Source organism: Onychostoma macrolepis, chromosome 01 (assembly GCF_012432095.1).
Source record: "Onychostoma macrolepis isolate SWU-2019 chromosome 01, ASM1243209v1, whole genome shotgun sequence".
In the NCBI taxonomy this organism is placed as follows: Eukaryota; Metazoa; Chordata; class Actinopteri; order Cypriniformes; family Cyprinidae; genus Onychostoma; species Onychostoma macrolepis.
Genome location: NC_081155.1, coordinates 10,149,225 through 10,177,047, shown reverse-complemented (window position 1 = coordinate 10,177,047; position 27,823 = coordinate 10,149,225). Strand labels below are relative to the sequence as shown.

The window sequence follows — 27,823 nt, the reverse complement described above, 5'->3', positions numbered from 1 at the left end:
GACAGTGTCAGAAATTCAGCATGATCATCACACAGTGTGTTTGCTGCTACGACCTACGTCTACTGACCAGACCGTTAAAATGCAACATGGCGTGTTGATCAATGCCGCATGGCCCTAAATTTTAAAACTGCTTACCTCAAACTCTTCTCTCTTCTCCTTTCGAAGTTTCCAAATTGTTTAGCACACATAAAAAGTACAACTGCTAAACAGAGATGGGCACTCGAGTTAGTGACTCGGACTCGAGTGCATTTTTATAGACTTCAGACTCGACCTGAAATGACTCGACTCGAGGACTCGAGTCTTTTATCCTTAAATACTTATATAACTTATTTTCAAAAGGCGGACCGCATCCGCACTCCGTGCGGCATCCATCTGGTCCGTGAGCCATAACAGCAGCACCTTCACCTTTTTAAGTGAGCAGCGCGTCAAAACAGCGGCGAAGATCACATAACAAGCAAATATCTTTATGGCAAATATCTTTCAGCGCTATATACTCTAGTATTTTTATCTAAAGCCAAACGCGCTTAATTCAACCCCTTTCAGCTCCGTGCACTTTTTCTCTCTCTCCAGACACGTACCAGCGCCAAGTTTAAGAGCTGTTATTTTATATTTTAAGAGCTGTTATTTTATATTTTATGACGCGGTTATTTTAACAACAACAGAAACAATGCTGCAAATCTAGTTATTTTTCTTACTGGCCGGGCGGGGCTAATAGCCTCAGACCTGTAGCACCGAGCCCAAAATCACAATGCGTTTCCACCGTCGGGCCAGAAGCTCCGCTGTGCTTCACTAAAAACCGCCCTTTACACGCCTCTCTGGAACAACGTCACGCGACCCCATCATTTCATCAACAAAGAGAAGTTATCAGAAAACTAATCAGAAATAAGTCACTGGAAATATAGCGCAATCACAAAACAAACATGATAAAAGCGGCCGTTTGTTTGCATGTTTTGTTATATTTAAATCCAAAAGCATCAATGTTTTACAATAGCCTATTAAGTGATACATTGACCATAATGAATTAATTTATCAGGATTTAAAATTAGTCACACAGAAATACAGCAATGTGAACCACTATTTCACAAAAGAAAGAGGACAAATAGGCCTACCCTACTTATTCAGTAGAGTCTGTTTCTGTTTATTTGTAGTCACAGTATACATCCCGTTAAGTAAGAATGATAATTTCTATCCTATCCAAAAACCATTATATATTTTTATGACACACACGGAGCTAAAGTCTCGAGACGAGATGGCAGATGTATGTGTAAATATGTTACTAAATAAATACACGATTGTTATAGAGAATGAGAAGCTGACGTCTGATTTCTTCAAGCGGTCGTATTTACCATGTTTAGTATGGTAATGTTAATGGCTAGCGTACATAGTCTTTTGCATCGCTTATAAATATTTCTGCCTTGTATGGTGACATGAAAATTTAGATTTTCTCCTTTGGTGATTCTGCTTGTTAACATCAGGTGTCTTCAATAATGGTCAATCATCACTTAATTAATCACTTAATTATCTCATTAACTTTAACTCTGCTTCAATGTTAATTTAACACTCTTATTTTAACACTTTCACACTCTTGAGTGTGGTCTCACATGTACTCCCAGGAGAGTTAATTTCACTCTGGATTTTTTGCTGTGCATGTATCTAAATTTAAAAGTGCAATACATGTAAAAAAAATTTTTATTTATTTTATTTTTTTTTTTGTCCGGACCTTTGCTTGGAAGAAAATATAGAGGCCACAACTCTTGGAACTTTAATTGAATACCCCTGACATTTATCAAAAAGAAATACTTTATTTGTATGGATTTGTAATATTTGTTACATATTTCCTTATGTGACATGGACTCTTATTATAGAATTTGATTACAGAAAAACTGTTTTGAACATGGGAATGCATTAAAACATAAGTATCTTGTGGATGTACATTAACCTTACATCTTAACACCTCTTTTTTTCATAGATCATATATTTTGTCTATAGCCTACCCAGTCAACAATTTGATCTCACAGTGATGTCACCATGATCTCACAGGATACTCGTGATGAGGTCACAATGTGAGGTAACAGTGAGCTAAAAGTGTAAACTCACAGCGCCCTCACTGTGTGCTCATACTAATGTGAGGTCAAAGTGCACTCACTGCACAGAGACTAGGTACCCAGCATGCATTGCAGCATGAAGCTTTTGATTGTCACCATTGTTGAGATGCATACACTCTCACTTAAACACAAATAGAAACATCAAGAATCAGAGTAGCTAATACTTTTTGTGTCTTTTGCTTTTATAATTCTTTCATAATTCTTCGATTATGGAAGTGATGTGACTTGGAATTTGTGCTCTGCAATTAACCCATCCAAAGTGCACACACACCCAGAGCAGTGGGCAGCCATTTATATGCTGTGGCGCCCGGGGAGCAGTTGGGGGTTCGGTGCCTTGCTCAAGGGCACCTCAGTCGTGGTATTGAGGGTGGAGAGAGCACTGGACATTCACTACCCCCACCTACAATCCCTGCCGGCCCGATACTCGAACCCACAACCTTTGGATTATGAGTCTGACTCTTTAACCATTAGGCCACGACTTCCCAAAACCAAGACCAAGACCGCATATTGAATCTAGGTGATGACGGTGGTGTTGTTATCATCAGTAACAAACCAATATCACCTGTTTGCAGTCTCTTTTTGGTTTTCCTTGCCATAACAAACGTGCTTTACAAACACAGTTACAGCAGCCCCAAAAATGTATAATGTAATAAAGTCAAAGGTCAAGAGCCCAACTAAAGCAAACACTACTCGCCACGATGGTAACGTCAAACAAAACAATAAAACATCATCTAAAGCTCTGTTCATTCTCAATAAGCGCTTTTGTAGATGTCTGACAGAAATAAAGTCAGTCTGGTTAATAATGAGTGAAGCTCGTGATTTGTTTAATTCAGTTGATTTCATCTAAGGCTGTGTCTGGAAGTCAGTTGTATGTTTGGAGAAGGTTCTTATAACACAAATCTGTTAGCTGGGCGTGCACTCGTGAGCTCATCATGTGAGAGCACTGTGATATCCCTGTGATAGTGTTGAGAAACAGGAAGTAGAATGTACCCGGTGACTGATATTTGAACTGCCTCCTCTCAACCTGCTCAAAATTTTGAATTCACAATGAGTTCACATATTACTCACACTGTGAGTATCACCGTATGAGAATGGTGTGATGTCACTGTGATCACCGCGTGACCTCACGTGTTGACTGGGTATAAAACTGCTTCGTAAATTTCAATACATGAGGATTATGAATGGGATTTTTTTAGCGAGCCATTAAATGACTTAAGTGACCAAAGACTCGAGATTTGACTCAGACTCCAGCGACAAAGACTTCAACCTCGGACTCCAGGTTAAAGACTTCAGACTTTACTCGGACTCCAAGTTAAAGACTCGTGAACATCTCTGCTGCTAAATGGTGATTCGTCATGCTCCTTTTGTTTACCACTAGCACATGCTGATGACGTTTTATTCTTCTATAGTAGTGTGATAGGCATAGCCCTAGGTGTCATCATTGTATAGTCCGCATACATGTTGTACCCAAGTTTATTAGATCCATGCCGCATTTGTAACAATGTTATAAGATTGCTGTAATCGCACAGTCTGTTAATACTTATACAGAGAAAAGGACTCAAAAACTGAAGCTGGCTGCATGTGAACTGGTAGGATTTGTGATCAGTGCTATTCAGTTCAGTTAAAAGCTACAGACATGCATATCCAGACTAAACAACAGTCAGCAGCAGAGTACATTACCAACTGTAGTCGTCGCCGGTGTGACAGTTTTGAATGAAAAGTAAAGTGTTAAAACATCTGAAAAATATTTATGACCATAAGTTAACAACATTCAAAGGCCACAATGAAAGCAGTCAGCTAGCCAAATAAACACAGAAATGCAAGCTTGTACTTTGTAACATCTGCTTATGATCCTTGATGGTTGTTGGGACTTTATGTCTTAAGAGACCCTTTTAGCCTTTTGACATTTGCATATAATTCACAGCCTGGCCCCACATTCTACCGTTATATGGGTGCTAATTGCCAAGGGTTGTCCCCCCACTGTCAAAAAGATGCTAAACAGATCGACAATCTTGTCTCTCCATCGGACTTCAAAGAGAACTAAATGACCCTCGGTACCAGGCCTGGCTGACCAGTGAACTACCCCCACGATTACAAGATACATAACACACACATAGAGGCATTTTCTTTATTTAGACAATAATTAATCAGTTACAAATGTATCTGGTATATGCATGTGTTGTTTGTATGTTTCCTTATTATATTAGCCTAGTTATCACTCATTATTCGTATTAGTAAGCTCTAAAAACTTATATTCAGGTGTATGAATGTATCTCTGGTTTAATACCTTTTAGATGTCTCTTTCTTGATATCAAAATGATCTGCTCTTTATTCCTCACACAATGATGTACACTATGTGATGGTGAAATGCCAACCCATTCTCACTCCCAAGGCATCAAAAACTGGAACATGGTCAAACGTCTTTCGCATCACTATGAAGATGCCAAAAGTGCCCCAAGGCGTCAGTATATGACAAAATAGGAACTCCATTGCTTTGAATTGCTTGCTTTATGCGTCAGGTCAAGACGCTTATGGAAAATGGCAACGCATTCTCCTCCGTTGTTTTCAGTTGTTTGTCTTAGTTTAATGGTTTGCATGCATTTGTAAAAAATAGAAATAATTTTATATAAATTTATACTTTTATTGGAGCACCTAACCCCACCCCTACCCTAAACCTACCCACTTCTGAACAATATAAAACACATAACAGGAAAATATAAGTGCAGTCACAGGTATTTATTGCAAAAACTGACCATAAACAAGCAGTATAAAAGCATTACAAACAAGTCGTGTTGCATTCCAAGTCTTCTGAAGCCATACGACGTCTTTATGAGAAGAAAAGAGCAAAACATAAGGTTTTAATCGCTGAAAATGATCCCGCTCGCTAACGTGCTCACATCTCATTCGAAAAGATACTCCGGTCCCGCAGCATGACGCAATCGGTCACGAGACACACAAGAGCCAATAGTATTTCACAACCAAGGCTGAAGTAAGGCTTCTTCTGGCGGCATTTTTTGAAGTGGTCCTGACCAAGCTTTAATATGTGACGAGTTGGGAGTGAGAATGGGTTGAAATGCATCACACTATTTTTACTGTACTGTGGGGAAAATTACACCAGTCTCCAGATCAGTCGTAAAACATGCAAATGAGGTGTCAAGTGGGACAAAGAAACACTTTCCCGCTGAAACTATGTGCCTTGTTATTGGTCAAACTAACCAAAATGGGTGTTACAGGGAAACCAGATAAAACTTATCCCACACCGAAAAGAAAAGGCTTCTCTTTACTTTCGGTGCCCTGGAGACACACGTATCACCTTGGAAACCTCACGACTCCCCTTCCGGGGGGAGTCCGATCTTCTGGCAGTTTTAAGATCAGTAACTTTGTCGATTCACTTCGGACTAATCAACCCATGGCTGGAATGACGAAGCTTTCACTCCTAAAGGAATTCACCAGGAATCTAGGCATTATACATGCACCAGGATGCTTTCCTCAGCACCCACAAAACCCATGCAAGTAACCGCTTGGTAACTATTTAGATGCGCTTCTAGGCTTCGACCCCTTTTAATTAAGGTGATGTGATTATCTGATGGTTCTTAACAGGTTGTAGTTAGCTGATGTCTTAATCTTGCCATTACATCTCTCTTGCGCACGAGCGCTCCCTCCCTCTCTCTCTCTCTCTCCCCATGCCTTCCTTGCGTTGGCATCTATGTCTAATGTGTGTATGTTTGTGTATAGTTTGATGGTGCATGTTCCCCTGTAGTGTAGTTTAATAAACATCCATAAGTATTCACACTTGGTTGTCTGTGTCTGCTGCTCTCAGAACGAGGTCACTTTAACGTCCAGTCTTGTTACATGCTCGGGGAGCAATGTTTCAGTAAGGAAATTATTTGTCGTGGCCAGAGAAATAATTTTCCTTAGAGTCAATAGACGGTCCGTACTGCAGATGAACTAATCATTTTATTGTACTATTAATGCTACAGCTAATTCCTGAAGATGGATATATAATTGATAACAACCCGTTATGATTAATTATGTTCATCTCACTTAGAACAATATGCTACAACTTAAAGTTCCAGTTAACCCAAAATTGAAAATTGTCATTTACTCTCTCATCATGCTATTCAAAACCAGTATGACATTTTCTTTCATAAAATACAGAAGAATTATCTGTCTATACTAGAATTTCCTGTTATCCTGAGCCATCTTTTCAGTCTAACGGGTTTGGAGTGACATGAGGGTGAACAATTAAACTTCAACTCTGACCACCACATTAATGCCACAGATCAGTCATGTGAATGAAAGAAGTGGTCGTTGTTGTGAGTATAGCTGCTCTCCAAAGATAAATCAGTCACACTGCAGTTTCATCAATACACAGTAAAACCTCCAGTGTTAAATCAACACTCCCGGTGTATATATAATCCACACTCAGAGTGTTAAAAAAGTAACACTGAAGCAGTGTTAAAGTTAATGAGATAATTAGTTTAGTAATTGAGTGATGATTGAACATTAATGAAGAAGCATGCAATGCGACATGAATAAATTATGCAGCTGTCATAGTATTTTCTTTTAGTCTTACCATTTCCTTTTGTTTTGCTATTTTGTTGTGACTTTTAGTAGCGTGTTTTGTAATGTTCACAGAGGATCTTTTTATCTGAATATGTTGATTGTCACCATTGTTGAGATTCATACGCTGATTCTTGATGTTTGTATGATAATGCAGTTATAACTTTTTAGTGCCAATTTACTTTTAAAAGTCTTTCAGATTAATCTTAAAACTGATGGATCAAGTGTTTTATTTTATGTGAACAAAATAAAAAATGTTAATCAATGACGATGCTCTGAATGAAATCAGTTATGGAAATCACTAAATGCTGGTGATTTCTTTATTGAAGTCTAACCATCAACACCCAAATGCCATAACTAACATGTCTAGACAAACACACAGTCAGTCAATATAATTGTGATGTTTTAAGTCAAGGGTCAAGAGCCCAACTAAAGCAAACACTGACCTCGATAATGGTAATTCAAACAAAACTAAAGCATCAACATCTAAAGTCAGTCTGGTTAGTAACGTGTGAAGCTGGTGATGCTGTTTGTGGAGTTGTTTAATCATCTTCTGCTGAGATCTTGAGAGATTTAATGTCTTCTTTTATCTTGTGGTGATTTCATCTAAGGCTGTGGCTGAAGTCAGTTGTAGTTCTTGTATTTCTGCTCATCTCGTCTCTTTTTTTTCTGTTCTTTATCTTTCTTTCAGTCATTCAGTTTGTTAACAGCAGGTGTTCTTCATTACTGCTCAATCATCACTCAATTACTAAACTAATTATATCATTAACTTTAACACTGCTTCAGTGTTACTTTTTTAACACTATGAGTGTGGATTATATATACACTGGGAGTGTTGATTTAACACTGGGGGTTTTACTGTGTATAAATGAATACATCTGACCCACTGCTTCAGGAATTCTACAGGTTTTATCAGTGTACAGATATAAAAGCAAAATAACTTGCACATAATAACAGAGATGATAGGCTGTGTTTTTATAAAATCTGAAACATGAAGAAAAATCCATTTAAAACAATTGAAAATGTTTGGATTGAGTTTGTGAGCATTACATTCATCACATGACCACAGTTCATGTAATAAAGCTTTTTAGGTCAATGACAACCAACCTTTAAAGACAAGAAAAATACTCACCTTTATGAAAAGTAGCCATTGTCAGTTTTGACTGTCTGGTGTATTTCTCTTTACAACAGTTACAGGAAAAACAAATTAGATTTGGCTCTGACGCATGACTAACAAAGGTTTGTTTCCTCTTCATTTTAAACTCACATGAAAAATAATTTGCATTTACAAGAGTCAAAACTGAGGAGAGTTTTAAACACTTATTGTCAAAGTATAGTGTAATAAAGGATGAAATTATGCTCTTAAAGAAGTATTTTCCCAGAAATCAGAATCTAAGAATCATCTTAGAACAAACCGTTTCCCAAAAACATTATACCTGAAAACTGGTGTAGATCTACAGGTGATCTGGAATAATTCATAAAGACTTATACATCCATAAAATGTTTAAGGACTTACTGAAAGGTCAAAAGTCAAAGCCCAAATTACTCAACTGTAACTGCACACACATTCAAGTTCAAGTTCAAGTTCAAGTTGAGCTTTATTGTCATTCCGCTACATGCGGGGGCATACAGTGGAACGAAATGTCGTGCCTCACAGCACCACGGTGCTACATTAATACAGGCATACAACAATGGAGTAAGACAATATAAACCTATACACAACTATCCTACTGATAGATTTTGACTATAAATATAAATATACAATCTATAAAAAAAGTACCTATACAAACTAAAAAATACAAACTATACGAATGCTTCAGATAAGTACTGTACATGTGCAAGGAGAAACATTGAGTTCAAGCAGCTGGCTGGGGAACAGTGCAGGATGTTTTGTAGTGCATGAGCATGTAAACATACATATATTACGGAGTTCTTTTTGTGGGATTTGTGTACACACAGCAGTGTGTGTGAAAAGTGACACGTGCGCATAGAGGAGGAGAGTGTGCTACTACAGGTGGTTTGTACAGGCCCACTCACCTGTGTGTAGCACACTCAATTGCACGTTACATGTTACAGGAGGTAGGGGGTTTGTATGGGGGTTCAGAGAGGGCGGGGTGATTTGAGTTCAGGGCTCTCACAGCCTGGGGAAAAAGCTGTTGAGCAGTCTGGCAGAGCGGGCTCTGATGCTCCGGCACCGTCTTCCTGATGGTAGGAGCTGGAAGAGACTGTGGGAGGGTGTGGAGTCCTTCACGATACTATTTGGCTTTGCTGGAGCATCGTGTGAGGAAAATATCCAGGATGGAGGGGAGAGGGGCACCGATGATTCTTGCAGCGGTGTTCACTGTCCGTTGTAGGGTCTTGCGGTCTGCTGCAGTACAGTTCCCGTACCAGACAGTGATGCAGCTGGTCAGCACACTCTCAATGGTGCCCCTGTAGAAAGTGGTGAGGATGGGTGGAGGGAGACTCCACATGGGTGGAGGGAAATTCACACATCAATACATGCTTGATTTAGACACACTGATGAGGATCATTGAGCAGAAAGAAGATCTTACCTGATGTCAGATCCTCACCGTCACAAATGACTGCAAAACAATTTGTTGTGTTCAGATGTTTATAGAAGTTATCAGTCCATCACCCTGATAAGGAAATTTGACACCATGTCCAATGTTTCCTTCTCAAATTCAAATACAAATTACATAAGCTCACATTTCCAGTTTCTTGGCAGTGTATCTTCAAACTTTCCACAAATTGCCACGTGTGATTTTTTTATTTATTTTTTTTAATTTGATTTGATTTCACTATATTTAGCCCCACATTTGCAGCTGCTTTTAATCGATCATTGTTTTTTGTTTTTTTCTCAGCTTAGCGCAGGAATAATAACAACATTATTTTTTACCTTCCTCGATAACAGGGACATTATAATTCTCATCCATGCCTCAAACCTTAATGATCTCCTCATGTCATGAATAGAAAATATGCAAAAATCTTGTTATCTGATTCTATGGTTATTTAACAGATATACAGTTCCAATAGAAAAACTAGAATAAGTTGGAAAAAATCCTCTGTCCCTTCATTTAGTATGTGTACAGACACATTTTGCTTTAATTACAGCCATTAATCTGTTTGGATATGTCTGTACTAGCTTTGCAAACCTAGATTGGAGAATATTTACCCATTCTTCCTTGCAGAATTGCTCAATTTCAGTCAAATTCCATGGTGAGCAACAATGGACTGCTCTCTTCAAGTCCATCTACAGTTTTTCTATGGGATTTATGTCAGGGCTTTGACTTGGCCACTCAAGGGCATTTACCCTTCCTACCCTTAAGCCATTGCATTGTTCTTTTGGCGGTATGTTTAGGATCATTGGAGAGTTGGAATGTGAATGAACTGCCCATCTTCAGCTGTCTAGCAGAGGGATGCAGGTTTTCCTCAATAATTTTGGATGTACTTAGCAGCATCCATTTGCCCTTTAATTCAATTGCCCAGTAACTGGTAGTACTTCCGTATGCTTGCAGGCATTTTTCTTCTTCTTTACCCTTTGAGGACTGACTGAAACACTTCTAGGTGTATGTGCTGCCCCCATCAGTTCCGGAGAAATTGCAGCCTTTGCACTGTAAAAAATTGAGCTGTAAAATAACGTTAATCTACTGGCAGCTGTGGTTGCCGGCATTGTACCGTTAATTTACATCTCTCTACCGTTAATTTACAGCTCTTCATTTTTACAGTGTGTTACCGTTATTATACCATGTGGTAACTCATTTCATTTTGGAAACCGATTGCTTCAAACCATTTGCGTTTAAATAAGCTAATGTTTACATGGTATTAGTACAGTGAACTTATTTAATTTGAGCCCACTAAGAAGAAATATTTCTTAACATAAAACCGCAAACACTTAAAGTGTAATAATAAAGCAACCAAAACACGACATTTTCTCAAATCTTTGTAGATTATCATTAATTAGCAACAGCACACGTTTATGTACTAAAATTCTTAGCAAAGAGACTGACATTGAATCAGCAACTCCACAGTTACTGTCTTTAAATACAGCAGCAGAACATCAGTGTTTGTGGCTCATCATTGACTGAAGCACAATTTCTACTCTCCAGCACAATGGTGACGCACAAAACTAAATTAAACTAACAGATCTCTCTTGTACAAAAACACATTAATACGGTTCAGATTAACATTTACTCTCCTTATCAGTTCATGACTTTGCATAACTTTATTTCTATAAACATTCATTAATATTTTAGTGAAATTAACTTGTTTTGTTTGGTAAATCTGACTGTTACGTCTTACGGTATATTGCTGTTTTTTCCTTGAATTAACGATAATCTACTGGCAGCTCTGGCTTCCAGCATGTTACTCTTTTTCTACAGTGTGTTGCCGTAAATCAATTACAGTTTATTACTGTTAAATTACATTTAATGCTTTTTTTCTTCAGCTTACATCTTTAACCCTTTAAACTCCACAACAAAATCCTCAGTATTAAGTGAACACATAATGTGTGCACACTACAGAGTGTTAGAGTAACACTGAAGCAGTGAATCAGTGAAGTTAATGAAATAATTAAGTGATTAAGTGCTGATTGTGTATTAATGATGAACACCTGCTGTTAACAAGCAAAATCACTGAAGGAAAGAGAAACACAAGAACTACAACTGACTTCAGCCACAGCCGAAGATGAGGATCTGACTAAACAACTCCTAAAACAGCAGAGGTGTATGAAGGTAAAATTACGTTTTAAAAAAAGATTTGCATGTGCAGGGTAATATTTGTGAAAGTGTACGTGACATTGCAAGGGTAAAATAAATTTGCATGCGCAAATAAGTTTTGTAAAGGTGTAAATCAAGTTATAAGCTCAAGAAAACAGGACTTGCATCATTGTACTATGTTTTGTAAGTGTAAATCATGTGTTGGAAAAACTGCAACTTCATATTAATTTGAAATAAATATGATCTGTATTCTTCTGACCTACATTTTTTCTGCCCTTACACTTTTGGCACGTTCTTTGCGCTGAAACGCGGCCAAAAGCCTTGCAAGTCTGTAAACTGCAATTTGCAAGCAAAAACAGTGGTGTTAAGAACTGCAAAACGGATTCACTCTGAAGAATATGTCTCTGTGTGTAAAATAAAGCTGTTGCAAAGGTGTAAACAACGTGTTGCGTACGCAGGGCAAAACTTTTCTTGAAATAACCCAATATGCGCTGCACCGTCTTTCTTTTACCTGCGCTTGCAGTTTTGGCACGATTCTCTCACTTATGCCGAGTTCACACTGCACAATTTTCAAACTCGTCGGATCGCTGTTGTTTTCACACTGCGTGACTATCTGGGGTAGCATTCAGTCGCTGCTGTGTTCACATTGCACGATGGATCGGCGACAGGGGCTTTCACATTGCACGATTTCACAAAGAATCGCCGACAACTCTGTCTGATCCGCAAACTACGTTTCACAACAAAACACACGCGAGAAGTGATAAAGAAATAACGCGAGAACCTGCGTGCGTCAGCCCGTTGTTCTCAAGCGAGACTGGAAGTATTAAAAAAATATAGCCCGCAAATGGTCTGTGTGCTGATTTCCAGCTACAAAAACAAAAACAGATTATGCAGGAGGGAGATGCAGGGAACAGGGATTGTGTTCTGCAAAGAGTGGTAAATAATAATTTGCAGTAACTGTTATGATGTTGCGGCTGGTCAAGCGTTTGTGCTTGTTTCTGTATGATATAATTGTACAAATTAAAATACTGATATGATAACTCCTCACTGAACTTCCCTCTGCCCTGTATCTTTGTCTCTCATTGGCTGAAGGTCATCGTGATGTAGTTTTCAGTCAGAAATCATTGCACACAGCAGGATTGTGAATCGCCGACAGCTCCAGATATTTAGCATGCCAAATATTTCACAGGCGTCGGCGATTCCCTCAGATCGCATCTTTGGTAATTCACACTGCGTGATTGTCACTCACGTGAACGAGCTTCGATTTGCCTCCGATGTCGGGCATTTGTCGGCGATTTATCAAAACCTGTCGGCGAGTGAAAAATCGGGCTAAAATCGTGCAGTGTGAACTCGGCATTACTGGAGTTTGCAAGCGCGAGTGGGAAGGCGGGACTTATTTCTTGTAACCAATCAAAGAGATTCTAGTTGACTCTTTGTTTTCTATCATCTGATTGGCTCAATAACGCGCCAGGAATACGTCACTTGCGTCATTTCGGCTCAGCATCGTCCTCGCAGCAGCAGGAATGGTACTTTAATGCACTGCACAAACAGACAAATATAGATACACAATCATTTAACCATGGTTTATGGCTTATTGATTACCACTGTAGTAAAACCATGAGGGCTGGTATAGCATTTATGTAGAAATGTAGATTACATTTAGTTATTTAGCAGACGCTTTTATCCAAAGTGACTTACAAATGAGAACAATGGAAGCAATCAAAACCAACAAAAGAGCAACAACATGCAAGTGCTATGACAAGTCTTGGTTAACCTAAGGCAGTACACATAGCAAGGTGTTTTTGTTTTTGTTTTTTTTTTTAAAGAAACAAGTAGATAGAATAGAAGGAAAAAAAGAAAGCTAGTGTTAGTTTTTCAAGAAAAGTAGCAGTTAGAGAATAAATATGCAATTGATAGAGGGTCAAGTGTGTTTTTTTTTAAATAAAAAGACAGATAAAATAGAATTAGAATTGAGAGTGCTAGAGTTAGAGGGTCAAATAAAGATGGAAGAGATGCGTTTCATGATGTTTATGATGTGTAGCTCATATATATATACATCAGCGGCGAGCGGTGACCTTTTTAACTGGGCATGCTGAGTACTAAGATTAAGACCACACACCCCTCCCCCCTCTCCTCTCCTCATCGTTTTTAAAACACACTCAAAGAAAACACTGTGGCAGGTGTCGATTTAAAAGTATGCACATTCCTACTTTATTTGTAAATGAAATTAATCTCCAATCCTTCGTCTATAGTTTCAGGTTTATCCATAGTTATTTCAGTGCTAGAAAACTAGCTGCTTTCCCCAAGTAAAAACCGCCAAATAACGTTTACACGTATGTAATATTCAGAGGGTGGGGAGATGGGGATTCCCCCGCTCGATACGTCTCTGCATAGACTGAATTATTATTTTATTTTATTTAAGCTATTTATTTATTCATTCATTTTTATATTCCCAGTGAATAGGAGTTAAAATTCCCACCCGGGTGACACTACTCCAATAATAGACCATGAAAATAACAAATAAAAAATAAAATAAAATCAAATATTATAATTAATAATAATAATAATAATAATATTGCCCAGTAACGTTGCAAACAACAATAAAATCAGAGAAGGACTTTAACTGTAAGCAACACAATACGGAAAACAAAGGTATTGTTTCTTATTTTTTTCCTGATGTTTGTTATTTCAAATTTTAAATACATTTTTATAAACCTTTTTTTTTTATTAATTTACCACTTGTTGACAATAACGTCTTCAACATTGTCTATGACCAGCTATGTGTGGACTTTCAAAATTTGCTTTGCTTGAGAAAGCATGAAAATATACAGTTATGATGTTTTTTTTTTTTTTTTCATATGATTTCCTCGGGTTAGTTTTGTATCAAACACAATGTAATTTTCGGCCGTCGAGATCTGGCAGCAATAGCGAATTTTTCCACTTGGGCGAGCGCTTAGCGGACAGCTTACCTCGTGCATGAAAACAGCCGTCTACCGGCAAATCACTGAGAACGTGCTACAATCTATGGAATGCCAATCCTGCCATAATTAGAAATAAATAAATAAATAAAAGACATGCACAAAGAAAAGTAAAAAAGCAAAAATAAATAATTATTTATAATTTTATTTCCTTATGTATTTTTTCATTTTTTTCCACATTTATTATTACATTTCTTTGTCCGTAGGGTAATGAGGAGGGCGTGTTTTACTTCAGGAAAAGCAATCGAGCCAGAGTAGTCGAGGGGTAAGCTTGAGGCCACAGTGACACCTTGTGGTGCCCAAACGAAGTACAAAAAGTGTAGCCTACATGACGAGCCTGTTGATAGTGTGGGATGAATGACTTAGATGGGGGATATGACCAAAATCTTATATCACCGTTATTATTTCAGTTTCACGTGGGGGGTTGTTTCGGCTGGGAAGCCGGCTATCTGTGATCGCGCGCATTTGCTGAAGCTCGCAAAAGCGTGCAATCGCTCTCTTATGCGCGCTGTTTTTTTAGGTTCCACTTTCAAAGCATACAAGGCATGTTTCCAATATTCGGAATAGAAGGAGGTTACTGTATTGGTCGCCTCACGCCTCTTCCCGTGTGGACAGTCACCGCATCAACTGATTATAATGGGTTCTCTTGGTGTAGACACGGCTTTAGATACGGATTAATCACACGTCTTAGGCTGGAAATATCCAGAATTAGGTCAAACAAGAGGTGTCCACGGGAACGGAGCTAGTGAAACACACACGACATGCATTGAACATACAAGCATCATGCTCATCCAAACAGTGCCTGTCGTGTGCCCTCAGTTTTTTGAGCTAACTGCATTTTTTTAAATGTAACCAAAAACCAAAAACAACATTGACAGCATCAGAAACAAACCTGTAAACTGATGTCCAGGGGCATTTAAAAAAAAATATTAATATAATTCCAATCGATAAACACAGTTAAAATAATAAAGGGCTGTTACTAGTTAAAATCCAATCAGTGTCAACAAAAGCCATCAGAGACATCATTACTGAATGCATTTACACTGCAATACGCCTACAAATGCATAAAATGTTATGAAATTAATGTTTTAAAATTTGAAGGCAGAAATATGTCAATCAATTAAATGATACGTTTAATATGAAACTAAAACAAACACTAGGTGGCGCCAAGTCACTGTCTTAACGAGTGAGTTCAATCCATTCAACTGATTCCTTCAGGTTTCGCGGATTACGAAAACACCACTACTGCCGAGGTTCAGCTGTGGATTTGTTTCTGTGATAATTATATGTAGGCCTAAGGTCACGTGTTATTTAAAGAAATAAAACATATTTTCATGATAAAATGATCAAAAAGATGGCAGGTAGGGGACATATTCGGCGAACACGACTTCTTGTGTTGAGAGAACATTTATTTCTCGTGGCCATGCGTTTAATGCACCAACCTGCGTGACCATATCAACCTTGTATATTCAGACATTAATATTATGAATAAATTAATAAAATGTTTTGAATTTAATAAAGCGCAGAATTAAGAAAATATTAAGGCAGAGGGAAGTTCAGTGAGGAGTTATCATATCACTATTTTAATTTGTACAATTATATCATACAGAAACAAGCACAAACGCTTGACCAGCCGCAACATCATAACAGTTACTGCAAATTAATATTTACCACTCTTTGCAGAACACAATCCCTGTTCCCTGCATCTCCCTCCTGCATAATCTGTTTTTATTTTTGTAGCTGGAAATCAGCACACAGACCATTTGCGGGCTATATTTTTTTAATACTTCCAGTCTCGCTCGAGAACAACGGGCTGACGCACGCAGGTTCTCGTGTTATTTCTTGATCACTCAGTTTGCGGATCAGACAGAGTTGTCAGCGATTCTTCCTATTGTGAAATCGTGCAATGTGAAAGCCCCTGTCGCCGATCCATCGTGCAATGTGAACACAGCAGCGACTGAATGCTACCCCAGATAGTCACGCAGTGTGAAAACAACAGCGATCCGACGAGTTTGAAAATCGTGCAGTGTGAACTCGGCATAAGTGAGAGAATCGTGCCAAAACTGCAAATGCAGGTAAAAGAAAGACGGTGCAGCGCATATTGGGTTATTTCAAGAAAAGTTTTGCCCTGCGTACGCAACACGTTGTTTACACCAGCTTTATTTTACACACAGAGACATATTCTTCAGAGTGAATCCGTTTTGCAGTTCTTAACACCACTGTTTTTGCTTGCAAATTGCAGTTTACAGACCTGCAAGGCTTTTGGCCGCGTTTCAGCGCAAAGAACGTGCCAAAAGTGTAAGGGCAGAAAAAATGTAGGCCAGAAGAATACAGATCATATTTATTTCAAATTAATATGAAGTTGCAGTTTTTCCAACACATGATTTACACTTACAAAACATAGTACAATGATGCAAGTCCTGTTTACTTGAGCTTATAACTTGATTTACACCTTTACAAAACTTATTTGCGCATGCAAATTTATTTTACCCTTGCAATGTCACGTACACTTTCACAAATATTACCCTGCACATGCAAATCTTTTTTTAAAACGTAATTTTACCTTCATACACCTCTGCTGTTTTAGGAGTTGTTTAGTCAGATCCTCATCTTCGGCTGTGGCTGAAGTCAGTTGTAGTTCTTGTGTTTCTCTTTCCTTCAGTGATTTTGCTTGTTAACAGCAGGTGTTCATCATTAATACACAATCAGCACTTAATCACTTAATTATCTCATTAACTTCACTGCTTCACTGTTACTCTAACACTCTGTAGTGTGCACACATTATGTGTTCACTTAATACTGAGGATTTTGTTGTGGGGTTTAAAGGATTAAAGATGTAAGCTGAAGAAAAAAAGCATTAAATGTAATTTAACAGTAATAAACTGTAATTGATTTACGGCAACACACTGTAGAAAAAGAGTAACATGCTGGAAGCCAGAGCTGCCAGTAGATTATCGTTAATTCAAGGAAAAAACAGCAATATACCGTAAAACGTAACAGTCAGATTTACCAAACAAAACAAGTTAATTTCACTAAAATATTAGTGAATGTTTATAGAAATAAAGTTATGCAAAGTCATGAACTGATAAGGAGAGTAAATGTTAATCTGAACCGTATTAATGTGTTTTTGTACAAGAGAGATCTGTTAGTTTAATTTAGTTTTGTGGGTCACCATTGTGCTGGAGAGTAGAAATTGTGCTTCAGTCAATGATGAGCCACAAACACTGATGTTCTGCTGCTGTATTTAAAGACAGTAACTGTGGAGTTGCTGATTCAATGTCAGTCTCTTTGCTAAGAATTTTAGTACCTAAACATGTGCTGTTGCTAATTAATGATAATCTACAAAGATTTGAGAAAATGTCGTGTTTTGGTTGCTTTATTATTACTGTTAGGATTGAGTGTGTTGGTTTGGGTGTTTTGTTTCTTTTCTCTGTGGCAGGTTCAGTGATTGAGGCGTGATTGGAGCACACCTGATGCTCGTCATGGTTGTTACTTAAACCTGGTGCGAGAGTTTGCCAGAGCCGCTGCTCCTTGGTTGCTGGAGCAGTTTGCCAGAGCCATGCTCCAATTGGTGGCGTTATGTTTTGTTTTGCATTCATTCACTATTGCTGACCACACTTCACTTGGTGCATCCATTCGCTTATGTATCATACTGATGAATATTACTGATACTGACTTTGAGATTATTTTTGGTTAAGTTAAGGTAATAAATTTTATGTTAGAAATTATTCCTCCGTGTCGTCTCCCTTTTATGTTACATCTTTGAGCCAGATGTAACATATGGGGGCTCGTCTAATTTAAATTTGTTTTGATCTTGGTTAAATGTTTTGTTTAATTAATTGGTTGAGAGATTAGGAGGCATACAATTGGTTGGAGCATTGGTTCGTATTTTGGTCGGCTCTAAAAAGGTAAGTTCTTGCGGTTTAAAGACTGTGTATTTCTTTATACTCCTCAGTTAGGTTTTAGTAACGTTTTTTATTTTAGTTTATTATTTTTGTGTGTCTCCTGGGTCGAGTGCACTGCCGTGGTGTTGGTTCCGAGCTGTTTGTTCGGTTCTGCGCCAGCGGTATTTGGGTGCTTCAAAGGGCTTGACTCTTGGGAGCGCATGAAGACTAGGAGTAGTTAGTTAGAGGGTTTTGTTAGGATTAAGTGGGGAGGTGGAGAATGGGTGCACAGGTTTTTGACCGTAAGAATTACCTGAGCTGAATTGTTATTAGAAATAGGCTATAGGGAGGTTGACTATTGTTAATTGGTGTAATTTCTGTGGATTGTTAAATCTTGGATTGTTACATTATGATATCAATTGAAGAATTTTGTAAAGCTCCTTCAGATGAGCTATTAAATCTATGTTCGAAAAAACAGTTGTGGGAAATTGTGGAACGATATGAATTGGGTGTCGTCGATAAGCGATTAAGAAAAGATGAGGCTAGAGAAATAATAAGAAGCAGACTGAGTGATCTTCAGATTTTACCAATTACGCTTAAGTAACAGCTGGGGTTAATCCTGCAGCTCAAAAATCTGTTTCATTTGTTGGATTGTCGTTTGAGCAGCAGAAAGAGCTTATTAAAATGCAACAGTTGCATGAAAAGGAGATGCGTGATCGTGAGATAGAAATGGAAAAATGTAAATTGGATGATGTGAGGAAACAGCACGAGATTGATTTTGAGAAAATGAAACACGAGCAAAAATTAGCGGCAGAACGACAAAATCAGGAGTTTCAATTAAAGTTTGAGAGTTTAAGACTTCGGGGTGAGGGGAGATCATCTAGTGATCGCGCAGATTATTCTTTTGATATAATTAATAATTTGAAATTAGTGCCTATGTTTAATGAGAGAGATCCAGACGTCTTTTTCTCATTATTTGAGAGCATAGCAGAGGAAAGGGGATGGCCTGAGACCGACCGTACAGTTATGCTTCAATCGGTTTTAGTGGGGAAAGCTCAGGAAGCGTATACTGCTCTTTCAGTAGAAGAAAGAAAGAGGTATGGTAGTGTAAAATCTGCTGTGTTAAAAGCTTTTGAATTGGTCCCAGAAGCTTATCGCCAACGTTTTCGTACTTGGAGGAAAAGTGAGAGACAAACACATGTGGAGGTTACACGAGAGTTAAGTAACCATTTTGATCATTGGTGTACAACATCTAACGTACAGTCATTTAGTGAGTTACGGGAGATGATGGTTATTGAACAGTTAAAAAATATTGTTCCCGATCAAATTGCAGTCTATATTAACGAAAATAAACCTCGCACTGCCAATGAAGCTGCGTCGTTAGCGGATGATTTTGTTCTGACTCACAAGAATCGATTTAGTTATGGAAATCGGAGTAGTGGAAATTCTTATCTTAAACCGTCACAACGAAGTGATCGAAGTTCACCTTCTCAAAGGGTGACATCTGATTCCATGTGTCGTTATTGTCTGGAAGTTGGACACTGGAAGAATGAATGTCCTGTACTTAAAAGCAAACAAGGACGTGGTAAGAATAAAAATTCTGCGTCTGTGCTTTTAACAAGTTGCTTGCCGCAAGTGCCATTTGTACGTGGTACAGAAAATCTGCCCGTGAAAAAAAGGAATTGTTCTGAAAATAAACACAACATCGGGTATGCACCATTTATGTCGGAAGGGTTTGTTTCTCTTTTAGAGGGACAGGAGAGGGTACCGGTAAGAGTCTTGCGAGATACTGGATCTTCAGAGTCCTTTATTTTGGATTTGATCTTGCCATTTTCATCCAGTTCCTATATTGGTAAGAATATTTTAATCCGAGGGATTGCACTTCAAACACTGTCTGTTCCTTTGCACAATTTTATTTTGCAGTCCCAGTTGGTCAACGGGGAAGTGACGATGGGAGTGCGGCCTTCTTTGCCGGTTGAGGGAGTTGAGGTCATTTTGGGCAACAACTTGGCTGGTGAGAGTGTGTGGCCGGTGATGGCCCCTTCACCGATTGTCACCCCGTTTTCCTTTCCCGATCAGCGGTGTCGTGAGTTGTTGGAGGATGCGTCTTCTGTTGTGACTCGGTCTAAATCCAAAATGTTGATTGAGGATGTTAACTTGTATGATACTTGTGTACCGGTTAAGTCGGAAGCTCCTGGATTGTCTCTCTTAGAAATTTCTCGTGCAGAATTCGTCGTTGCTCAGAGGGATGATCCTGGTTTGAAAGGTTTATTTGCTACTGTTCTCCCACCAGAGGATGTGGAAAGTGCCGCAACTGGATACTTTATTCATGATGCGATGCTGTTGCGCAAGTGGCTTGCCCAAAGAGAAGATTGTGGTGGTGAGTCATGTGTTCAGGTTGTTGTACCTGAGAAGTTCAGAGATGTTGTACTCAGATTGGCTCATGGCGATATAGCCGGGCATTTGGGTGTAAAAAAGACATACGACCGAGTTTTGCAGCAATTTTATTGGCCATTGTTGAAAAAAGATATCTCGCGGTTTATTAAAACATGTCATACATGCCAAGTGACCGGAAAACCTAATCAGCCACTGAAACCGGCTCCATTGTATCCAATACCTCCAGTAGAACAACCCTTTGAGCATCTGTTGGTAGACTGTGTTGGTCCTTTACCTTCCTCTAAGTCGGGAAGTAAATTTCTCTTGACTATAATGTGTCAAAGTACTCGTTATCCAGCGGCTTATGCGATACGTAACATTACTACTCGGTCCGTTGTAAAAGCCTTGTCTCAATTTATTTCAATATTCGATATCCCTAAGGTCATTCAAAGTGACCAGGGAACGAATTTTACATCTAAAATGTTCGCGGAAATTTTAAAACAGTTGGGAGTTCAACATCACCATTCCAGCGCATACCATCCTCAAAGTCAGGGAGCGCTGGAACGGTTTCACCAAACACTTAAGTCTCTCTTGCGTGCGTATTGTGTTGAATTAAATCGAGACTGGGAGGAAGGACTTCCATGGCTTTTGTTAGCTGCAAGGGAGGTCACGCAGTCTAGTTTGGGTTTTAGTCCCAACGAATTAGTTTTTGGGCATAAGGTGCGTGGTCCGCTTGCCGTTGTGGGTGATCAGTTAAAAGGCAAACAGCCACCAAAAAGTCTGCTTGAATATGTAAACGGTTTTAGAAGACGTTTATTCCTAGCTGGTCAGGCAGCACGGGAAAATTTGGAGAAAGTGCAGATAAAGATGAAAAAGTTGTTTGATCGTCACTCTGAGCAGCGTGTGTTTAATTCTGGGGATCAGGTTCTGGCATTGTTGCCTTTAGTGGGCTCTCCGTTTTGCGCAAAATTTGTGGGACCATTTACTGTTGTACGTGTATTGTCCGATCTTAATTATGAAATCGCAACTCCAGATAGAAAGAAAATAACCCAAGTTTGTCATGTGAATTTATTGAAGCCTTTTTTCTCCCGTGATTGTCAACAAACTGATGTTAAATCAACTGTTGTGGTTAGTCCTGTGACGATTGGGCAGGATCTGTTTCAGGTGGGAGAGAACGAAGGGGTTAAGATTCTAGACGATGCTGTAATGCAACCTCGATTAAGAAATTCTGAGACTCTGGAAGATTTGGAGAGGTTGTTGTCCCATTTATCTGCTTTGCAGCGAGAAGAGCTGTTACAGTTGATACGTGAGTTTACCTCATTGTTTGGGGATGTTCCATCACAAACTCATTTAATAGAGCACAATGTGGATGTGGGTGATGCTTTGCCTATACGGCAGCGCTTTTATCGTGCCCCTTTTGAAAAACGTCTAAAATTGGAGTCAGAGATTCATTATATGTTGAAGAATAATATCGCAAAGCCGTCTTGTTCGAGTTGGGCTTCGCCGTGTTTGCTGGTTAGAAAACCGGATGGAACGTTCAGGTTCTGTACGGATTATAGAAAAATTAATAAAATCACCAAACCTGATGCTTTTCCACTTCCGAGGATGGAGGATTGCGTTGATCAAGTGGGCTCGGCGAAATATGTTAGTAAATTTGATTTACTTAAAGGGTACTGGCAGGTGCCTTTGACACCTCGAGCTCGGGAAATCACTGCTTTTATAACTTCTTTATATATATTCTTTATATAAATTTTATGTTAGAAATTATTCCTCCGTGTCGTCTCCCTTTTATGTTACATCTTTGAGCCAGATGTAACATTACACTTTAAGTGTTTGCGGTTTTATGTTAAGAATTATTTAATTTGAGCCCACTAAGAAGAAATATGTTCACTGTACTAATACCATGTAAACATTAGCTTATTTAAACGCAAATGGTTTGAAGCAATCGGTTTCCAAAATGAAATGAGTTACCACATGGTATAATAACGGTAACACACTGTAAAAATTAAGAGCTGTAAATTAACAGTAGAGAGATGTAAATTAACGGTACAATGCCGGCAACCACAGCTGCCAGTAGATTAACGTTATTTTACAGCGCAATTTTTTACAGTGCAAAGGCTGCAATTCCTCCGTAACTGATGGGGGCAGCACATACACCTAGAAGTGTTTCAGTCAGTCCTCAAAGGGTAAAGAAGAAAAATGCCTGCAAGCATACGGAAGTACTACCAGTTACTGGGCAATTGAATTAAAGGGCAAATGGATGCTGCTAAGTACATCCAAATTATTGAGGAAAACCTGCATCCCTCTGCTAGACAGCTGAAGATGGGCAGTTCATTCACCTTCCAACTCTCCAATGATCCTAAACATACCGCCAAAAGAACAATGCAATGGCTTAAGGGTAGGAAGGGTAAATGCCCTTGAGTGGCCAAGTAAAAGCCCTGACATAAATCCCATAGAAAAACTGTAGATGGACTTGAAGAGAGCAGTCCACCATGCTCACCATGGAATTTGACTGGAGAATATTTACCCATTCTTCCTTGCAGAATTGCTCAATTTCAATCTAGGTTTGCAAAGCTAGTACAGACATATCCAAACAGATTAATGGCTGTAATTAAAGCAAAATGTGTCTGTACACATACTAAATGAAGGGACAGAGGATTTTTTCCAACTTATTCTAGTTTTTCTATTGGAACTGTATATCTGTTAAATAACCATAGAATCAGATAACAAGATTTTTGCATATTTTCTATTCATGACATGAGGAGATCATTAAGATTTGAGGCATGGATGATAATTATAATGTCCCTGTTATCGAGGAAGGTAAAAAATAATGTTGTTATTATTCCTGCGCTAAGCTGAGAAAAAAACAAAAAACAATGATCGATTAAAAGCAGCTGCAAATGTGGGGCTAAATATAGTGAAATCAAATTTAAAAAAAAAAATAAAAAAATCACACGTGGCAATTTGTGGAAAGTTTGAAGATACACTGCCAAGAAACTGGAAATGTGAGCTTATGTAATTTGTATTTGAATTTGAGAAGGAAACAGTGGACATGGTGTCAAATTTCCTTATCAGGGTGATGGACTGATAACTTCTATAAACATCTGAACACAACAAATTGTTTTGCAGTCATTTGTGACGGTGAGGATCTGACATCAGGTACGATCTTCTTTCTGCTCAATGATCCTCATCAGTGTGTCTAAATCAAGCATGTATTGATGTGTGAATGTGTGTGCAGTTACAGTTGAGTAATTTGGGCTTTGACTTTTGACCTTTCAGTAAGTCCTTAAACATTTTATGGATGTATAAGTCTTTATGAATTATTCCAGATCACCTGTAGATCTACACCAGTTTTCAGGTATAATGTTTTTGGGAAACGGTTTGTTCTAAGATGATTCTTAGATTATGATTTCTGGGAAAATACTTCTTTAAGAGCATAATTTCATCCTTTATTACACTATACTTTGACAATAAGTGTTTAAAACTCTCCTCAGTTTTGACTCTTGTAAATGCAAATTATTTTTCATGTGAGTTTAAAATGAAGAGGAAACAAACCTTTGTTAGTCATGCGTCAGAGCCAAATCTAATTTGTTTTTCCTGTAACTGTTGTAAAGAGAATACACCAGACAGTCAAAACTGACAATGGCTACTTTTCATAAAGGTGAGTATTTTTCTTGTCTTTAAAGGTTGGTTGTCACTGACCTAAAAAGCTTTATTACATGAACTGTGGTCATGTGATGAATGTAATGCTCACAAACTCAATCCAAACATTTTCAATTGTTTTAAATGGATTTTTCTTCATGTTTCAGATTTTATAAAAACACAGCCTATCATCTCTGTTATTATGTGTAAGTTATTTTGCTTTTATATCTGTACACTGATAAAACCTGTAGAATTCCTGAAGCAGTGGGTCACATGTATTCATTTATACACAGTAAAACCCCCAGTGTTAAATCAACACTCCCAGTGTATATATAATCCACACTCATAGTGTTAAAAAAGTAACACTGAAGCAGTGTTAAAGTTAATGATATAATTAGTTTAGTAATTGAGTGATGATTGAGCAGTAATGAAGAACACCTGCTGTTAACAAACTGAATGACTGAAAGAAAGATAAAGAAGAACAGAAAAAAAAGAGACGAGATGAGCAGAAATACAAGAACTACAACTGACTTCAGCCACAGCCTTAGATGAAATCACCACAAGATAAAAGACATTAAATCTCTCAAGATCTCAGCAGAAGATGATTAAACAACTCCACAAACAGCATCACCAGCTTCACACGTTACTAACCAGACTGACTTTAGATGTTGATGCTTTAGTTTTGTTTGAATTACCATTATCGAGGTCAGTGTTTGCTTTAGTTGGGCTCTTGACCCTTGACTTAAAACATCACAATTATATTGACTGACTGTGTGTTTGTTTAGACATGTTAGTTATGGCATTTGGGTGTTGATGGTTAGACTTCAGTTATGGAAATCACTAAATGCTGGTGATTTCTTTATTGATTTCATTCAGAGCATCGTCATTGATTAAAATTTTTTATTTTGTTCACATAAAATAAAACACTTGATCCATCAGTTTTAAGATTAATCTGAAAGACTTTTAAAAGTATATTGGCACTAAAAAGTTATAACTGCATTATCATACAAACATCAAGAATCAGCGTATGAATCTCAACAATGGTGACAATCAACATATTCAGATAAAAAGATCCTCTGTGAACATTACAAAACACGCTACTAAAAGTCACAACAAAATAGCAAAACAAAAGGAAATGGTAAGACTAAAAGAAAATACTATGACAGCTGCATAATTTATTCATGTCGCATTGCATGCTTCTTCATTAATGTTCAATCATCACTCAATTACTAAACTAATTATCTCATTAACTTTAACACTGCTTCAGTGTTACTTTTTTAACACTCTGAGTGTGGATTATATATACACCGAGTGTTGATTTAACACTGGAGGTTTTACTGTGTATTGATGAAACTGCAGTGTGACTGATTTATCTTTGGAGAGCAGCTATACTCACAACAACGACCACTTCTTTCATTCACATGACTGATCTGTGGCATTAATGTGGTGGTCAGAGTTGAAGTTTAATTGTTCACTCTCATGTCACTCCAAACCCGTTAGACTGAAAAGATGGCTCAGGATAACAGGAAATTCTAGTATAGACAGATAATTCTTCTGTATTTTATGAAAGAAAATGTCATACTGGTTTTGAATGGCATGATGAGAGAGTAAATGACAATTTTCAATTTTGGGTTAACTGGAACTTTAAGTTGTAGCATATTGTTCTAAGTGTGATGAACATAATTAATCATAACGGGTTCCCACATAGCAATTTTTCTTTGGCCCAGCTCCGGCCCACACAATCAGCTTTTGCTTGGCCCACATACCGCAATGACTTACGGTCCTAGTGTGTACCAAGTCTGGATTCCAGACAAGGGCCACACATGGGCCAGAACTGGCCCAAGTCTCAGCCAAGTTAATTACCCATAACTGGCCCTGAATTGGGCCAGTTATGGCCCATGTGTGGCCCTTGTCTGGAATCCAGACCTGGTCCACACTAGGACCGTAATTCATTGCAGTATATGGGCCAAGCAAAAGCTGATTGTGTGGGCCAGAGAAAAATTGCTATGTGGGCCAGAGCTGGGCCAGAGAAAAATTGCTATGTGGGACCATACCTGTATGACCATAGCTGGCCCTATTCTGGCCCAGACAGCAACATAGTGTTGGCCCAGATCCTAGTGTGTACCAGGTCTGGATTCCAGATAAGGGCCACACATGGGCCATAATTGGCCCAAGTCTCAGCCAAGTTAATTACCCATAACTGGCCCTGAATTGGGCCAGTTCTGGCCCATGTGTGGCCCTTGTCTGGAATCCAGTATACACTAGGACTGTAAGTAATTGCGGTATGTGGGCCAAGCAAAAGCTGATTGTGTGGGCCAGAGAAAAATTGCTATGTGGGATCTGAGGTCCTGTATGACCATACCCGTATGACCATAGCTGGCCCTGTTCTGGTCCTATACGCTGTACCAGATGGGTTCCACATGTCAGCCTCAACAAAACCATAACCAATTTGATACACACCCCTCCCAGATGAATAGTCACAACAACGACAATATTCTGAACAAATATTTAATCATGTTTAATCAGCAAACCAAGTTGAATGAATCTCACACCTACAGTAACATACAGCATTGTCAGTTCACACTTTCACAAAAACTATAAAAACATGCTTATTTGTTTTGCTTGGTCAGTGTGTTCACCCTGTTGGAGTATGGCAGTGTGAATTGGCTTTTAGGTGCGTTGGAATACAAAACAAAAAACAGTAAAATAAATATTTGTTTTATGTTCACGCAATTAACACAAAATTCTTAAATAAGGTAGTTTCTCTATTTTTGCAGTATTCAAGTGTTCATGTCCCTGAATAATGAACAGTCTTCGAGAGTGCAAATAATATTTTAAGTTTTAAGTATCTTTTAGGCTCGCGTGAGGTTTCCAACATAGTGTCGGCCCAGATCCGGCCCACATCTGGGCCGACCCTGCTTGCTGTCTGGGAAATATTTGATATTTATTTGATATATTTTTTTTAAATATTCGACAAACTTTTGAATGTTTGAGGTTTTACTTACTAGTCAGATGGTTCATGGCACTTTGGAGATGTTCTTCCACAGGAGATCCGCTCCGCTCCAGCTCTGCAGCACAACCATCAGCATGGAAGAATAGGAACAATATGTCACATAGCCAACAAAATGTAGTATATAATGTCAGGATTATTAGAAATAAACAAACTACAGCAGAGGTGAAATGCAATAATAATAATAATATACAAAACATACAAAAAATCTTAAGATACCAGAATTCATATTTTTAGGTTTTACAGATGCATGCCCAGTCAACAATTTGATCTCACAGTGATGTCACCATGATCTCACAGGATACTCGTGATGAGGTCACAATGTGAGGTAACAGTGAGCTAAAGTGTAACCTCACAGCGCCCTCACTGTGTGCTCATACTAATGTGAGGTCAAAGTGCACTCACTGCACAGAGACTAGGCACCCAGCATGCATTGCAGCATGACGCTTTTGATTGTCACCATTGTTGAGATTCATACACCGATTCTTGATGTCTCACTTGTTTTTAAATGAGAGGGTAGTTAATAATGTTTGTGTCTTATGCTTTTATA

At 38.4% G+C, this 27,823-nt stretch overlaps 1 protein-coding gene across 1 annotated transcript in view; it reads right to left on the bottom strand.

Moving 5' to 3' along the window:
• The window catches only part of LOC131543566 (adhesion G protein-coupled receptor E3-like), a 61,603-nt gene that overhangs the window by 31,208 nt on the left and 2,572 nt on the right, over positions 1-27,823 (bottom strand). The window contains exon 3 of the mRNA XM_058781043.1: positions 27,269-27,331. The gene's annotated coding sequence lies outside the window, so the exon portion shown is untranslated. The remainder of the gene's footprint in view (positions 1-27,268; positions 27,332-27,823) is intronic.